This window comes from Labrus mixtus, chromosome 20 (genome assembly GCF_963584025.1).
Source record: "Labrus mixtus chromosome 20, fLabMix1.1, whole genome shotgun sequence".
NCBI lineage: Eukaryota > Metazoa > Chordata > Actinopteri > Labriformes > Labridae > Labrus > Labrus mixtus.
In genome coordinates, this window is record NC_083631.1 from 15586203 (window position 1) to 15603314 (window position 17112).

Below are 17112 nucleotides of genomic sequence, written 5' to 3' on the forward strand. Positions count from 1 at the left end.
CTGTTTGTCTGCCGCTGATGCTGAGCCAAACGGCTTCAGTGCAATGAGAGACTGCTGTGTGTATCAGTGTGAAGGTTTGTGTGTAGCTGACGTGAACAGCTAGACATGGCAAACTCTCCACTTCACTTTCAGCTCAAGGGTCTGAATTTTTGAGCAGCCTATTGGATCTTTGAAACTTGTTTTTGGTACCCTGTCTGTGAATCTATGTGGGTGTTGGTGACAAGCATTTAAACCAACATTTTTGTGAATTAACTTTTAAAACAAATGTATCAAGCACCTGGTCACTGCTCTTCTAAGTTTAATAAAAATGTTGTTTCCTTATTTTTAATTTCAGATGTATATTGATTCATATACCTTGGAATAAATCCTGTTTGTCAGAGTCATCTTTGACTGGAGCCTTGTGTAAAAACAAATGATTCATTGACTGCCATCACACAGTTTGCGACCATGCACTGAAAAAATGTGACATCCAATAAGTAAGAATTTCCTGCATGATACAGATAAGGATTCTGTAATTAAATTCAAGAAATCCTTTTTGATTTGGTTTAAACTTTTGGAAAGGAGAACAACAATTGACTGGAGTTAATGATGAATGATATTGCCAAAGATATGATCATGGTAATTATTCTTGATTGATCACGTCTGATATTAAAGATGATTTGATAATTGGGGGAAATTAAAATAATAGAAGTCCAAAGAAATCAGATCCTCGTCAATAAAGTTGTCTCACAAAATCTTTAGGTTATTTTGGTGATTGTTCAAACACACTAAAGGACGTCAAGAGGGGCCACATAATGAGCTGCTCTAAATAACTTTTGCTGAGTTTTAAGGTTCGATTGCTTCATTGATCATCATTCATAGGGTTTTTTTTTATCTAGAACAGACTTATTCACCAAAGGACTGTTACTGTCTAAAACAAAAGGAGCCAGAGGTTAAAATGAGTAGAAACACTCAATAAAGCAGTTCCACCTTAAAAATGTTCTTCACCACTTTAGAGAAGCTAGTTTCTTTCTTACTAAGTTACTGATGCTGAAATTACCTTCAGAGTATGAAAGTAGTCAGTTTGAAATGGTGGTTTAATGGCTTTCGTATTAACATTACGCTGCGGACTAAAAATGTGTTGCTGAAATCAATTGCATTGTGTTATAGGCTGATGTAAGTAATCATAGCTTTCACCTGAAGTCAAACACTTCTGAACCGGCCACCAGGTGGACAAGAAAGGTTTCCTACATCTTTATGCTATGGAGCAGTTGTTAGTATCTGTTGCCACCATGGGGCAACCTCTGGTGTTTAAAACTGTAGCCAATGCAGAAGTGCAAAAACCTGCAGTTCCTCAAGTGTCCACTGGAGACTGGCTCCAAGAGACCCGGACTTCACATCCACACCCCATTCAAAAATGCCTGTTTTTATAGGAGAAATTATCATGTTTAGTGCTTGTCATAAAAAAACAACAACAAAAAAAAAAAACGATTTTAGTTTGATTAGTTTTTGTCTTCATCAGCACACACTGTAAGGTGGGGTGAGTTTTTGTTATAGCTCAGCTGTTTTGAGTTAATGAAGAATACGAGTTATGGATGGTTTGACGCGTGGCTGACCTGATTGACGAGCGTGATATAACGGTTTGTCAAGAGGCTTATGTAAACGCGCCTCAACTCAAGCTTTTAGCCTCTCATTGGCTAGCTAGCTAATGTTAGCTTATTATTGTTAGCTTATATTATTATAACATTATATTATGTTAGAAATGTATCATCAACGCACTCACTTGTGCGTTGATGATACATTTCTTGCCCTTCACTTCCCAAACTGCAGCATTACTGACTGCCACATTCAAAATACATAAATCTATCATACATCTGTTGGTTATCAGTTTAAAGGGAAGGAATCTACACTCAATATGTAAAGATCATCAAATTGAAGTCCTGGCAAGGACTTTTCCATTTTGAAATAGTGGCCCGTGTGCTGTATTAGGGTTACGAGTGCACAAAACTTGCAGTCCATCTTAACATCTCTGTTTTTTTTCTGTGGCTTTCAGGGGATTTAAACACGTCGTCTTATAGGAATGGAAAATTAAGAGGCCTGTGACGCAGCTTCACAGTGTGCTCGATGGTAGTAGCTACTTTCCTCTTATTGCCATCCAAGCCTTTGCGCTGGTCAAGCACCTGAAAGCTATGAATTGGGTAAAAACATCTGCAAAGTTCATTTTTCTAAAAATAAAACTTACCACTATCTTTAATCATAATAATTTATCCCTCAGCTCTATTTAAACCCATTTGTTACATCCATTATACACATGCCTTGTTTAAGAAACTGCAGTTCTTAAAAGTCAAGATGAAAAAAAGAAGAAAAGAAAGATTACAGGATAAAAAGCAACCAAAATAATAAATGCCAGTACCATGCTGAATGCGATTCCTCCAATTATGTTTTCCATTACTCTTGAATCAGAAGTGTTTTTCAATCTTGCAGCGAGTCCTCAGTTACTCTGTATAAAAAACATAAAACACCGCCACAGCATCAACCCTCAAGTAGTCAGTGCAAGGACAATATCCTTTGGATCATTTCCAGTTTGGATCTACTGTATGTGATAAAACAATCTCACTGCTAAAAACGGTAAAGTTTTACTTCATAATTGGTGCAATAAGAAATCAGCAAACACAGCTCAGCACGGTCAGCTTTAAGAGGCTTAGTCAATGCAAGTATAGAGAAAGCTTCAGTCAACTCGGAGTAAGTGCTCTTGATCACTCAACTCATATTTCCACAATATTCAAGGTTTCACTCATTAGCATTCACCATGGCTTTTTTTCCAATTACATAGAATTTTCCTCCCTGTGTGAGGGTGTTTTAAATTCTACATTTTTTAATTGAACTCCCGGAATGTTGCTCTCACTTTCTGCAGGTAGAGGTAGACTAAAGAAGAAAACATAATTTCAAACCCTGAGTATAGCTCTGCATCATTATCACAACATCACAGAATAATTGCAGTTGCATAACACAAGTCACCAAGGCTAACAAACTTATTTTAGAACAGTTCGGTTACAACGCAGGATGAGGCGAACATCCAATATGCAGCTAAATCAACCAAGAGCACAAGGTAGACATCATTTTGACAATTATAACACATTGTTGTTTTTTTGTGTGCTTTTGTTAGAACTGTTCAACAACTCCCTGTGAGCTCATCTTCCAGTATGTGATGAGAAGAGTTTTTTTTAACTCAGCAGATATACAAGTAAAGCCCCCCCATGAACCTTGTGAAACCTTTCACACTGTCAAAATAATTTAGGGATTTGAAACAGCATGTGCTCGCATGCAGGCAATTTATAGGCACGCATAACAAAAGAGGACAGGACTGTGAAAATGTTGAAGGAGTAAAACACATCCACGTATGACGCATAAACGGCCGGAACACAAAGAAAAGAATGTAGTATTGAAATGTCAAAAACATGCTTGCAGACTTATTTTCTCTAACACCTACTTTACGCTACATTTTGCACACACACACACACACACGCACACAAACAGACACACACACACACACACACACACACACACACACAGCCTGCAGCAAGAGTCAGAGGCAGCCTTCCAGAGTCTGAATCCATGGGCTGAATAATTAGCTCGGAGCCATAAAGGGGGCTTCTCAGTCCAGCAATGCAGTCAGTGTAAAGAACAGCTCAAAGGCTCAACATATCCAATTTGCAATTCTAAAACATAAGGGAAATCACTGATTAATTAGGGATATAGCTAACCCAAGCGTCAGATACAATTACACAGCACCTAATGGCTATGCTGCCTTGGCATGTGTTCCTCCTATAAAATATTCCTTGTTGCTTTCATCAGCTATATTCAGCTACATTGTCTCTGATCAAAGGACACAAAGTATTAAACTGTTCATAGAGAGCGGCCTGTAAATATGGAGCACAATTTAACAGTTATGGTTTCATGTTAATGAGGCCTGGGATGTTCTGGACAACGGACATCGGGATGGAGAATGGCTCAGTACCGGAAAAAGCCAGAGTCTGGCATCAGGTAGGAAGTGCGACAGCTGGACATGAGTCATAAGGATAGAAGCTTCATGTCGGCCTTGTCTGTGAAAGCACAGGTGAGGCCCTGACACATGCAAGAAGATGAAAGATGAGGGAGGTGAATAGAAGCAGTGTCGGCCATCTTGCAGCCGGCCGCCATTCATCACAACCCCAGCTTGATTTAAAATGACAGTGATGGCAGGCAAAGCAATCAATGGCTTTTTCTCTGCTTTATGAGTTTTCTATTCTGACTGCAGTAACTCCTGTCAAAGTCTTACACTGGGAGGTAGCTGCACCTTCCGCCTCCACCCTGAACCTATTGGATTTTAAATGAATAGAAAGGATAAATCCAGGGGGGTAGCCGCTGATTAAGTCCCAAGATTGATGGTCTTGAGAAAGGCGCTCATTTAATCGCCATTACATCTAATGGTAGTTGTCAGGGTTCGTAGAAAAATCTAGAAAAGGCTTCTTTTGTATGGAGGTATCGGAGGACTCCGAGTTGCTGTCACTGATGATTACATGTCGCTGTGGTGCGAACATTAACTCTACAGCAGAGAGGAGTTATCAAGAAAATGCTGAAATGCAAAGCAGACAGAGCAGAATGATGTTGAACAGTATTTATTTATGTGCTGAATATTTAACAGAATCAATTGCGCCCAAGCAAACCAAAACAAATGGCTGATAGAGGCTCAATGCTCCCTAAAGCTGAAGTTAAAAAATGCCTGTAGTTTGTCTTGCTTTTTTTTTTTTTTTTTTTGAACGAAGCAGTGTTCTTAATATAATAATCGTATTTCATGTTAGCATGAAAAAAAGACACTAGAATGGAAAGGTGCAACCTATTATAAAATGTTCTTATTGCCCAAGTGAATGAATTACTTAAATCAAGAGAAGTAATTATTGTTTGAAAGAATGATCGTAGAACTCAATATGAGAAAATGGAACCCATACAGACTAAACTTTTCTACTTACACAGTGCTAACAGCACGCGAGCATTATATGACGCCCATGATCGCACGCTGGCTGTCCACGCTGCATCCGTTAAACATAAAATGCTTTGTTCTGTGAATTTCAGTTTCCCCTTGGAAACAGTATGACACCTGGTGCTTTTGAACTGAAGGTGGACACACTGAAGTGCGCTTTGTATTTAGGAGATGTTGACTCAAATCACAACAAAGAGGCTCGTCAATAAACGGCCTGCAGTGAGCTGAAAAAACGTTTTCTCCGGTGTTGTTGACACAAGTCAAAGCACAACATTTAAAGACCAGATATGGATTACAACAAGCTAACAAGCTCTGTTGAGTGAGAAGAGCGAGTGTCAGTGCCGTGTAGATTTTGTTGCTGATGCTCGCTCATGTCGCGCTGCTGTTAGGACAGGCTGTTAGTCTTTTATTTTTTGTTTTAAAGACTGAACTAAACAATTACTTTGCTGTTCACTGACTGCAGGGAATTCACATTTTCAGTCATCTCTCTCTCTGTTTTGAGCCACTGTGGCTCATAAAATGGAGAAAAAGACCTTTCCACAGAAAAGGAATGCTTTTACAAAGAAACTATTACAAAAGCTGCCCTTTTGTACTCACCTGCAAAGTCCTTTCGATTGTAGCATGAAGTTTTTGATACTCAAACACAGCACAAGAAGGAACACAGTGGAGTTCAGTCTGTAGAAGGCAGCGCTGTCAGTTCTGCCCAGGCAGGAGTTGACAGCACTTGAAGAAAATTACAAAAGGGACCTCTGAAGGTAAAATGGAACATTTAACTGTGATGGGGAGGCTCATCTGAGCTGTAATTCAGCTTCAGGCAGGAAGGGAATGATATCCATCACTGACGTAAGAAGAGTCAGAGAAGGGCTGTTGGTAGTTGAAAAAAGCATACTTTGATTTCTATATATGGAGAAAAGAAGTTAAAAAAAGGGAAAAAAACTTTGATAAACACCACTTTCTGTTGTCTTACAAGCCATACAGTTGTGCCTTTCCCCTGAGCAATTGGAGCAAAATAATTGACGATTAGCAGCTCATTTGGACTAATGAAAAATACACTCACTTAATTTTTAGCCCAGTCAATGGAGGTGAAAGTGCATCGACTGCAGCTCTTCTGGATCGAGGGTACCCAGAGCTTGCAGAGCTTATTGACATGTCTTTTCTTAATTATTATGCAAAGAACATCCACATGGTATCCCTGACAACAAGAAAAAAACAACAGCACTGTTAAATTAGAGTTGGCTCAGTGATGCTGAGAAATATGGACAGGAGGATTAACTATGGAAACAGTCATCGGTATACATCAGCTGCTGCAGCATCATTTCTTTTGTCTTAATTAACTCCCCCTGCAACATTTAACAGAATGTTAGCACACATACTGTATATCACTCTTTTTTTTTAAACTTGAGGGAAGGTAAAGTTTGACATTTTCATTTGCAAAAAGATTTTTATCACTTTGAACGTTTAAAATATACCGAATAGAAAAAGCTGCAATTTTATAGTTTGAGTGAAAAATAATTTGATACAATCTACTTCTTTTTTCATCTCAGAGTAGATGGGACGGCTCAATGCAACAGCACCAGAGATTTTTTCTTTTCTATTCAATGCATTCCTCTTCCTTCCTTCTACTTGTTTCCTGGCAGCTTGGTCAGAGATTACTTGGTGCTATGCCGGGAGCAGCGAGGAACTCGCCTCAGGCATTGATGAACGTAGCCTGGGGAGGCCTGAATACGATTTTTCTTCTTACTCCACACCAGAATGTTTAGTTTTTCATTTTCAAACTTGTATTCTTAAACCTTGACAAATCTTAAAACATGCTTTATCAACTTCCCTAATTGATGTTTTTTTCACATTTTTTTTCCCAATATATCAATATACAGTATGGCCATAATTACACTTGACCTAAAACATGTCCTAAAGCTAATTTCCATGAATTTCATGTTAAATTAGAATTAAAGGTGAAATTGAAAAACTGCAGTGGCCAAGTTATTTTCAGGTTTCTTGGGATTCTGATTGGGAAATTTGACATTGATTCTTGGATTGTGGATAAAAGAGGACACTTGATTTAGGTAATTGGTTTTGCAGATTGAAAATACTTTTAACTATCATCGGCTAAACATTGATATGATACATCACGAAATATGTATCAAACAAGTTTGAAGATGTACCAGAAATACCAACTCTGTTTTGCAATCTATCCAGTAATATGGCATGAAGATGGCAGTTAAGTTGAGAAGAATAGGCACATTTATGGTCTCGTTCCCTATACTGACCATCAAGTAGGTTTTATCAACTGTAGTTTGGCAAGGACGTATTATCTGTCAGAATGACGCTGTACTTTCAGGATTTTAGGGACTAAATCCTAACCTTACTGACTGACTTGAGTCCCCTGAGTTTAGATTTTTCAAATTTTAACATGTTTTATAGTCATGACTTGAAATCCTGTAGTATCAGATCAGCAAAGATAGAACTGAGTAAGCTAAAGAGGAGGTAAGTTACTTAAAAATGTATATGAATATACTGAATAAATGAAGGCAAAATGGGTATTTGTAAGTCTGAATGAATCAGAGTGCATACACAAGAACGGCTTTGTTCTGATAACCAATTCATTTGTATGTTGTTTATTAAGCTGCTTTCCCATCACACTGATTAAAACATCTGCTCTGGTTAAACAAATAACTTCCTCAAGCTGACGCCACCTAAACACTCTCTGACAATTTGGCAGCATCCCATCTGCACTCTGCAGACACCATCCTGCCCTTTTCCAGCTCCCCTCGGAGCACATACATTTCATACAGTGCACAGAGCACAGAGACATTTCAACACCAGATCTAATATTGTTGAACTGTTTTAGGAATAGTCGTTTTGGTTCAGTGTATGAGCAGGTAGGTAAAAAATGCAATGATGTGTTTCATGAATTACAGGGAGTTGAAGATTATTTGAATTTATCAAAAAAAACGAGGGAATAGCCTTGGAAGTGTAATGCTCGCTGGGTAATATGAAGTAAAAGTGGTTTAATAGCAACATTTGTGCAAAATCAATATGCTTTCAGCTTTATCATTGATTCATATGCGACTTAAATATTGATTTTCATGTTTAAATAATTCCCCAAAAAGTCAGATTTTTAAACGATTGGAGGATTACGTTGTTTTGAATTCTAATGAACTAGGAGAAAATTAAACAAACCAAACTACTAACTGAGCTGATGATAGTTCCTTATGTGTACCGTTTACCGGGACTATATATCAATATTCATTCTGTCATCCTTCAACTTGTTCATCAACCAATTATGTCAAAGAGATTTTCACCGTTTTAACTCAGCTGTTGCTTAAACCCTGAAAGTCAAGGCGGGAGTCATCTGGATAAACACAGCCGGTTCATCCTGCCATTAAGAGAAAGCTAGAAAGCAAATCAATGAAACACAAACTGTAAAATATAAGTTAATGAAGTCGTTGACACATATGACATTTTGGTAAATGACCTTGAAAACGATCTCATACCTGGGCAACAATTCAAGAACCAAGTTCAAGATGTTGCTAATAGATTTAGAGAAATTGAATCACTATTTTCCAGTTATTACAGACTAAACAATACATTGCTGGTGAAATAATGGATACAAGGCCTTTTATGCAGTTTTCTTCCACTCTGGTATTTTGAACAACATCATATAACTGCTGGTGAAACCAGGGCATGTAAATTATCATAATTATCACAGGAAGGATACCATTATGCTTGTGTAAATAATGTTCATTAATTACGTAAATTGACAACTAAAAACACAGTTGGGGAGCCATACATGACAACAAAACGACAAAGAACAACTCTTTCCTTCATTGCTTATTTCTTTTCCTGTGCGACTAAGTGGATCCATGAGCATGTGGGCTTGAAGAAGAATCAGAACTCCCAACATGTGCAAAGCTTCTTGTGCGTGTTGGACTGTGACTCAGTACTTATGAGCTTAATTCTTGTAGTACAACTTTAGCAGTTGGTAAGGGGCAGCGTGTCGAAATCTGTGGGCTTGGATGGTTGACTGCTCATGCGGGATATCACTCTATACTGCAGACTGCCACGGATAGATTCACTCTTTCCTGCATCCAAATCTGGGACCTCCTGTTACAAGAGACTCTGCTGTTAACACTGATTCTAACCTACTTGCCTCATCTTTAAAAATATTTTTTTGTATCCATGTTTCAGGGGCAGGAAAGATGTCAAGGACCACTAGATTGTTAGCCAAAACACAGAGCAGTCTACCAACGTTAGTCTTCTAGCCCCTCTCCTCATCGCTCCACTATTTTGCTGATGTTAGCTAGCTTAGCATCAGTTGTACTTATTACCAACATTCAGATAAATGCCACACTCGTGGTGACGATACGCACAAGGTCGGTGCTCTGTGTGTTATTGCTCTCTGACTGACACGACAAACTACAGGGAATATTTGATCAAACTGCATGGATTCATCCCAGTGGCAGCGAAAACATGACATGGAATTTCAATGACGTCCAAATTGGTCCTACGCCCATGCCTTAACTGAAAAGAAAGACATAGCATGTGTGTTTAGTAAACAAGCACATGTTTACTACATCAGAGGACGCTGCAATCACACTGATGCACTTCTAACCATAGATTCCTGAATTATTATTTTTTGTGCTGTTAAACGCAATCACCATCCAGGTGCTAATGTGTCACCATCTCTCTAACGATGCCTAGAGCTCTTCCTGCAGGTACGTTTGGCATGTTTTTGTTGTCATTTCTCTTAATAAAAGCTTGTAGTCCCAAGGTTTCCAAGGTAACAGCAGCTCCAGCTGGACAGACATGCACGGCTGTGGCGACAGTGGGACGGATGAGAAACTTTCCCTCTTCTATGATTTACATTTTACTTTGTCTTCACCGAGAATCAAAGGCAATCAAATCCAAAATGAACCTGTCCCGCTGTACGCTCTAAATTATAAAAGGAAGGAATGAAGAAAGTCACGACAGGGGAATAGAAAACTCGGAGCCGAGACTGCCACAACAGTTCCAGCTAATGATGCTATTAGTGCTTGGTAGCAGCACAATCAATCAGAGAAGTGATTAGCATGAGCATGTACAGAGAGCTGGGCCATTAGTCAGATGTGCTGTGTATAACCTTCAAGAACACCGTGCTCACGCCTGTGCAGAGCAAAAAAAAACAGTTTATATTGAGTTAAACACACAAATGGCCGTTAGAATGACATATAAAACAGAATCATTACATTATGTGTACACATTATGTTTAAACAGTGGACAAGTAAGAACTGTTGCAACAATGGGGCTTTGCATGAAATATGTGTTTATCTCACTTGAGCAGCAGAAGCAATGTTCACTTTTCCCACCTACCTCTGACTGACACACAGCTTAATAAGAGTCTCAGCGTTGGCTCTATTCACTTTATGCTGCATAATAAAGACACTTAGTTTAGTCAGAGGATACAACAGACACAGCAAGCAGACGCAGATGAAGCCCAGGCGAGGGTGCTGAGGAGAGGCAGGAGAAGGAAACACAGAAGGCCGTTTGAATGCTATCAGCGAGATTCTTCTGCAATTATTCCTTGGCTTTAATTCCTACTCAGTATGTAGTTTTAAGGCCACAGATATAACACGTTTTGTAAGGATCTTTAACCCTCCTTTCAGACATATAATAAAAGGGAACAGTGTAGATTGCGCTGAAGTGTCTGACATTTCCAAATGGAAGGTTAAATGTCAGTGAACAGTCTTAATTTTGGTCAGATGAGAATTTAATACATTTCTGGATATGCAAAGGGATCATTAAACATTGAGTTCTTCATTATTGATACAATTTTAATGATGTGGGAATTATGAGACTCGGAGTGATGAAATATGCCAAAGTCATTTGGCCATTTGATGAATTCATTTGAATCCAAAGTTCATCCTTTTTGCAATTCACACTTCCAGCTGCAGCAGTCTACATTTAGAGCAACAGCTGTATCAACTAAGGAAAACTGCACAGACAAAGATAATGGGGAAATTAAGCATTCTTGTCGAATAATGGCAGACAGAGGCAGGACACCTGTTCAAGCGTATATTATTTCACAATGGAGAAAGAATTGAAGACATTTGACAAGAAATAACCAGTGTGACATTTCATTTCCTCTCTCATTTTGCACTCTCACTATATTTAACTGGGTATTTTTGACTGATTTGACATGTAATCACCAAATCTCCCCTGTCTACAAAATAATAATTATTGCTATTAGTTGCATCTCATATTATATAATTGTATTTGTTTGTACCATCGTATTATATCCTATCCATATGTGAAAAAGTTTGTTTCCCCTAAAAATGTTTTAGAAATTTCAAAGTTCTGATTTTTATGGTGGCTGAGATCTAGCATGGAGGTTAACTGCCGAGTCTTTCCTTGGTGTCTTAATGAAACACTGTTAAAGGGAGGTGGCCACTTGATAACCCCGATGATGTCATGGCTTTTGTTGCCCATCTTACTGTATGTTCACAGATGAGTTGTGGAGGCCATTAGGGGCCACACGTGTTAGGGTAGATAGTATCAGCATGGTCAATACCTGGAGTCTAGGTCTGTTGAAGTTGGTAATGCTGTTTGGGTTGTGGTGGTCCCTGAGAGCCATGTTGCAGTTTGTGCATTGGGATGATGTCACACTGTGTGTGTATGGGAGGGGGTTTCTCACAGTGCTCTTCCTTTTTTATTAGGGCACAAGTTTCTTGTGTTTATTTAAACTGCAGATTTCAACTGTTTGTTTGTCGTTCATGACCTAAAAATAACAGTAAGGTAAAGAAAAGAAGAAAAAAAATCAAGCCATAGAGCTAGATACTTGACGTTTTAACTTTAAATAATAAAGGATTAGCATGAAACATTGACTCAAACTTGTTGTTTTTTTTCAAATTAGTATTTATCCAATATAAATAGGGGGTTTGAGCTCCAAATGACTCATGCTAATACCAGTTGGAATATTTTTTACTTCAGTCCAGTCCTGTACATTTTCTGTATAAGTTTCAATTTTGAGCAATGAAATATTTCCTTTCTTAAGAAGCTATTACTTTCAAATCAGCACAACATTGCCACAGAGAAACAAACAGTGTTGCTGGAGTTGGGAATTCATGCTGTCTACTGTCAACACCATCAAACGTACTGCCCAAAGCAAGCCTCAGCTTTGATCTTATTCTGGAAATTTATTTAGAAATTAATAAATTAGTTACGATGGCCTGATGGTAAAATAAGACAGGCATGAAAATCATTAATACTCTTGCAAGCCCCAGTTATAACCAAAACTATAACTCCTCCCCAAAACCAAGCTTCCATGGTTGGGATATAAATGTAAGTGTGTTTAACTGAAATATCCCGGGAGAACATATTTCTGTTTATCCTCACTACAAAAGAAGAACATTGCAGCTTCCTAATCTCTGGGACGGGCTGCAGCTTAAGTACACACCATTAAATATCCTCACACCCATCATGAGTGGGTGCTTCTGAGGGGAGAGGGAAGAAAAGAACATTATGAGACAAGGAGGAAAAAGTGTGCAAGTCATTCATTGGGAGTCCAGCTGTTCCCCTGAGGAAATGTTGACCCTTCTGGGAATCAGCTTTTAGCGGGGTGCAGGACAAAGATTGCAGCAGAACAGCGCTGTAAGTGCTTCCATGAATAAAAGATGAGTTCAAGTTATTCTTCTGGCTTGAGCTGACTGGAACAGATTTCCAATCAGCATCTTGAAAGCCGGGCATCATGTCTTTTCATTTGTAGGATCATACATGATGCCTTTATAGTCGTTTTTCAAGGCTTCCTTGGATTGGACAGACAGACCGCCATTTTAGTGCCACTAGTGAACTGTGCCAAGTTCTAGAACAGGTTAACTGTTTCCATTCCAGGCAAATGTCATGAAGAAAATAGGAACCTTTTAAAGTGCAGGATAATTAGCTTGTAAAGAAGAATATAGATTTCATGCCACAAATGGAAGAATGACCATGAGTTGACAAATTCTAAGACATAGGGATACCATTTATTGTCACATTTGTTGAAACCACAAATGGTTAAAAATACAAGTCCAACCAAAAAAAAAGAAGCACCATGACCACTACAGGTAGCCTTACTTTATCACCAGTCTCTGTACAGAAAACCCATTGTTTTGAAACCCCTAGGATATGACATTTCTCCCAACAAGTGTTCCGTCCAATTTGTGTGAGAGGGAGTTGAAATAAGGTGTTGCTGCTCTCTGTGTCACAAGTTTTAGCAACACTTCAGTTTGAACAGTGGATGTGTTTGAAGTCAAATGTTAACTCTTTCTAAAGCTCCCTTCTTCTCTGCATCCTACAGATTTCCCTCTAAAAAAGGAAAATGAGGATGTAATATATGTATTGCAGCACTGTATGTATTGAGTGTAGACACAGTAAAACAGGCCAGTGATGCAAGGGTAGCAAATGCAAACTGATCCTAAACAGAAGGCAGACCAAAAATCTGTTCAACAGCTCCACCATTTTGGACAGCTGTTCTACTTCAAGTCCAGATGATCAGTGCATGATTATCTGTGCAAAATTCAAAGAACTATTGTTTCCAGATGAACACAACTTACAGTTCAACCATTTCAACCTCTTTCTCTTTTGGTCTGAAATTCTCAAATTGAATATGAACCAGCGTTATAGGTTTGAAACTTCCCCAACACAAGGACCAAGACCATGCGATCAAAAGTTGGTCTGAAAATAAGAGAAATATAGCTTGGTTCATATCTAGTCTGAAAGCATTTGTAGACTCAAAATGACAACATTCAGACATCTTCAAGAATTTTCTTGAAGGATTAGAGAGAGTATTGAGCACAAAGGGATTTCTGAGTCCTGTTTTTTGCAGTATAGTACTGGGACACAATTTACATCTGACAACGATGTTCTTGTCATCTTTCCTGTCGACAAAACTTAAGTAATGGGAATATTTCCAGCGGCTGAATGTAAACATGTATGCTTCCATCTTTCAAGCTAGCCAGGGCTGCCAGGTATGTGTGACAACAAATGACAAAACAAGCCCAATGGCCAAAAAAAACACTACTTTGGCAGCACCTAAAAAGAAGCCCAAATCCGCGGGAAAATCACATATCTGGCAACCAAGAAGCTCGCTACCTTCCTGCTTGTCTGAGGTGCGCAACAAAATTAATCTGGGAATTGTTGCATTTTAAATCTGAAGTGGGGTAATAACAACAACAGTAAGGTAGTAACGAGTTGTTTTTTGTGTGGGTAACTGTAATATTATTACTGGAATTTCATTAGTAATTCGTTACACTACTGCCATCCCTAAAGACTTTGATTTGGATATCCAACCAATTACAGGCACACAGGCAAATACCAGTGCCCAAGCGGATCTGGATGCTCTCTTTAACAGCCATTGGAGCTGATCAAGGAGGCAAACCAGGTAAGGGCAAGTCATAGGATACTCTGCAATTTTCATTTCAGTAAGTAGCTTATGACCATAGTACATTAGCCGAAGGCTACTCTGACCTAAGCAGAGAGTGTGATATAAAACTACCCTCGACTAGAACCTGTCCTTTACACCAACAGACACATCAATAGGTCTTTCAAGTTCCGGACTGCTCAGCAGAACACTTTCTATCTTCACCCAATTGAGAAAAAAGGGAGTAAACCTGAAAGAAAAATGTGGCACTCCATGTAGGGCCAAAGCAGTCTCTTTTTTATTCTGACAGTGAAGGCACCTTGCAAACCTATGCGCTGAAGAGCTTTCTCCACACACTCCATTCAGTTTAAAGAGTCCTGTTGCAGGAGGCAAGAAAAGCAGCTTGTTACAGTTCAACCAACTACACCGACTGTAGTTCACCATGCCCGTGTCACATCAGGAGCTTAAACATTAGGCTTCAAGAACATTGGATATCAAACAACTGCCTTAAACAGAGTTGACTTGACTTGTCATGATAGCAGAAGGATGGATTGAAAATTCTAATTTTGGATGATAGTCTTAATACTGCTAGCAATGGTTGCAACCATTATCACATTGATCAATGGATAAAGTATTTTTACACACTAGAATTCACACTGTATTTTCCTGTGTTGCCTTACTCATCACTGTTATCAAAATCCCTCAGCATTGAAAAGTCTTTCAGCAACAAGACCATGCTTTGACTCACAAGACAAGGACTTAAACTGAACAGTCACAAGAAGACAGACAAATATGCAAAGTACCAGAAAAAAACAATTCTGATGTGTGATTTTTGGATGAGTGGCAGTGAAAAACACTGGTCATTATCCCCTCAGAGAGAAGACAGAACAATCAGCAGATAAACAGCACGCAAAACTGAGGATAACACTTGAGTATCACATCCGTGAATCGACAAACAAAAAGTAGGTGCTGTGAGAGATGTGTTAGAATACATAACATGTTTTTTCAGTGTAATTACATTTTCCTGTGTATGCCCCGCCAGCCTTTTTCCTATGTTGTTCCTCCTATGTTGCTTGCACTCTTAGACATACAGTAGATTGGGTATGAATTGTAAAGGTCAGACATGTTGGCACAGGGCAAAGGAGTAATGAGTTTTGTTGAAGGTTACCTACATTATATCTATACCAGCACATGACCTTTTTAAGTTGAAAACAGAAACATAGAACTGTTGCAGTGAAAAAGAAACATGTGAACTTTCAGTTGTTTACCCTCCACTTCCAGTGACATTTGATTGAATCTGCATTGTGATCTGCCGTGTATAATTACAGCAAGCTTGAAAACGTGGTTTCAATTTGGAGCAAAGTTAATTAATCACAGATACAGCTGGGACACTAAAGTCTCATTGGGAGATAATGGGCGATCTAGGTGTGGGACTTATGTTTAGCAATAAGCTGGTGTTCTCAACAAAACAGGGGTGTGCAGGTACATTCATCTGGGGGTTGGAAATAAGAATGAGTCCCAGCTTTTGGTGCAGCAAAGAAAGAGGGCAGGCAGCAAGTAGCTGTCAAAAGATGTTATGTTTAAAGATTTATTTTTGTGGAAAGGAAAGTGGGAAGAGTAGAAAATCAAGAAGAGAGGGTGAGGAATGACATGGGAGAATAAAGTTGAAGGTTAGTCCCAAACATGGGCCACCCACTTGGAGGACTACATCAGGTGCGACCTGACTGCTCGGCCAATTAGAGTCGAAGGTCTGTTAAATGTTTTTAGAAAGACCAACTCAAAGAATCATCAAAAATTATTAAACAAAAAAAAAAAAACACTACTAAGGTTACTGAATTCAACCAAATATGTTGATTTTCACTCACCCCCTTGAATGTTAACAAAGTAGTGAGGCATAGATTTATGTCATTTAAATCTTTAGAATGATGCACAGGAGAGTAACGCGTTTCAATCTGGGAACATGTTACTGAATATGCTTTCCAAAAACAAAAACATCTTCAACATTTAACAACAGAAATCAGATATGGGGCTCAGAGAAAACTGTTTAGCTGCTGACTTTTAACGGAAGGGTGCAAGTGACAAACAACCTGATTTCTGAACCAATGCAGTGGTGATGATGTCGTTACAGAAGAATATTGGTGGAACTTTTCTTCTTTTCTTGGTATTAAAAATATCGGTTGAATTTGTAGATTTGTGTGCATGCATGTTTTATAATACGTGTTGTAAATAACTTGCATTCATTTTCGAAAACAGCAATTATTTAGTAGTTACCAGATTCAGATGTAATCAACAAATATGCTTTCTAAATTGAGAAATGCATCAAGCACTAATGTCAAACGAGGGGAACTCATTAGAACAAAGAAAGCTTTTATTATCGTTTGCTGTCAGCTAAGTTGCATATTTAACCTTTTGTAAGATGTAGCAAACTCTCTGCATAATTTATAATAAAATCATGAACAATGTTTCAATTATTCACAGAAGCAGACAGCTGATTCTTGGCAGTGTTGGGCAAAGAAAAGAAAAAAAACAGTTCTATGAACTTCCAACTTTGATGATGACTTTGTGTTTGTCTATAATTATATTGATCAGTTTCCTTTTTTTCTCAATTTCTTCCAGGCAATAACTTTATAGTCCATGCCCTGAACTAAAAACCCTCCCACAAACCTCAAAAATACCCCTGGAATGGATTGCTGTAATAATTTAATTGACACTTATTGTTTGCAGCAGAGTTGCTGCCAGG

General features: G+C 38.6%; 1 protein-coding gene across 1 annotated transcript in view; it reads right to left on the reverse strand.

Annotated features, from left to right (window-relative positions):
- Positions 1-17112, reverse strand: part of asic2 (acid-sensing (proton-gated) ion channel 2) — a 308022-nt gene that overhangs the window by 108516 nt on the left and 182394 nt on the right. The gene's annotated exons all lie outside the window — the stretch shown is intronic.